Below are 1,968 nucleotides of genomic sequence, written 5' to 3'. Positions count from 1 at the left end.
CCCCCCCCCCCCCCCAGTTCTCTCCTAAATTTATAATAATTTAAAATAACATACATGTAGGTGTTTCTGGCCGAAGAGGTTTGGAGCAGTAAAATCACAGGGGGGGCATGGCCCCCACACCCCATCCCTCCGTGGTGCCTCTGATCTTTACCCAACTATCAACGTGTCGCAAGTTTAAGCAACGAGAAAAGATTTATTATTTTTTCGATGCCAAAAGGTGAAGGTAGAAATGATTTTGCCAGAGTCTACGTGTCTGTCTGTTAGCAAAATATCTAATGAACCGATGGATGGATTTTAATGAAACTTTCAGAAAATAATCACTGGATTTACATCTACAACTCATTACCTTTTGGAGCCAACCCAATTAAAAATGGCCACCACAGCCAACTGATATTGGCAAACACAAAAATGGCGATAATTTGGTCAATTTTACAGATTCGGAGCTAAAATTTGGCGCTGTAGTAGCTGAGAGTTAGTCACAACATATATCTTAAAATCTGCTGAATGGGTGAGATATTTGCTTCAAAATTCAGCATCAACTGCTGGAGTCAACCGTGTTTGTCTGTTAGCAAAATATCTAATGAACCACTGAATGGATTTTAATAAAATTCTCATCAGGCAATTATTGGATGTACATCTACAACTGATTAACTTTTAGAGTCAAAACAATTCAAGATGGCCGCGTAAACCAGTGACAAACCAGTGTGTCGCTTAAAGACCGAGCCTTTTTCTGTCGGCCGAATATTGCTTAAAGTCTCGTGGTGTCACACAAATGCAACATTTATTTAAAAGCAGAAGATAACGGTGGCTTTTCTCCCCCTGAACGCACATTTAGGCGCATCCAGTCATTTCCTTTAAAGGCAGTGGGCGGCGCGCGCGCGCTGCCGTGCACGAGAGCGCGCGTCCACGCTCACCCAACCAGCCAGGCGGCACGCGAGCCCGCTCTCCTCAAAAGAAGAAGAAGAAAGAAAATATATATATACAGGAAAAATAACAAACGGAACCCAGCAGAACCGAGCCGAGACCGAGGCAGGACAGGCGGAATGAAGCGCTGCTAGTGTCCGTGAACGCTTCATTCAGCCTCTTCACGATGAAGTTCACGAGACGGAGCGACGTCTTCCTCCCGCGGCTGCTGCTCCTCTGCCACATAGGTAAGAAACTGACAGCCTGACAAAAACCAGACTGAATGAATGCAGGTAAAACAAATAATCCAGTTATTTATTCAGGCTGAATTGATTTGTTTTTATTTTTTATTTTGCTGTAATTTGCAGTCAGGCAGAGACCCGTTCAGCCTTCTGTCTCACCCAAACACAATTAGAAGAAATGAAATGTGCTGTTGTGAAACTCTAATGTGTCCAATAATAAAATAAAAATAGGCGAAATGATTTCAGAAGGAGGAGGCTTTGTGTTCCAAATACCTGAGCTTTAACTCCAGCTTTGTTCCAAGCAGATATCAGCTGAAGGACTGAAGTAACAGGTGGAGGGAGACTAACACACAGGAAACCACCTCCTTCATAGCTGGGCTGATTTTTATTTATTTATTTTAAAAGAGCAGAAAACTCATAAGCAAAATGAATCGCCGCTTCGACTTTTAAAGTTGGACGGTTTCTCGAGCGTTTTCTAACATGGCAACACAACTGATCGACCTGCCTCTGTGTGGGACCACGATTCTCAACTGATGGGTCGCAGACTTTAAAAAACCCTGAGGTTAGCCAGTCATTCTCCCCCTGCACATCAGTTACAATGAAGACCAAAACTGAATTAAAATAGAAGCATTTATTTAAAACAAGTGGCTTGAATGTGTATATGACATGTGTTTGGACTCAGGGCACAACCATGATGACTCACTGAAATGACATGAATTAGTTTCTATGAATGTTGATTCAAAACACAAGATTTTAGCAGAGATTTCACCTTTTTATCAAATACCAGTGAGGTGTTGTAGTTTTGGAGCTGGACCAGTTCTAG

Source organism: Kryptolebias marmoratus, linkage group LG1, assembly GCF_001649575.2.
Source record: "Kryptolebias marmoratus isolate JLee-2015 linkage group LG1, ASM164957v2, whole genome shotgun sequence".
Classification (NCBI taxonomy): domain Eukaryota; kingdom Metazoa; phylum Chordata; class Actinopteri; order Cyprinodontiformes; family Rivulidae; genus Kryptolebias; species Kryptolebias marmoratus.
Note: the sequence above shows the minus strand (reverse complement) of the source record.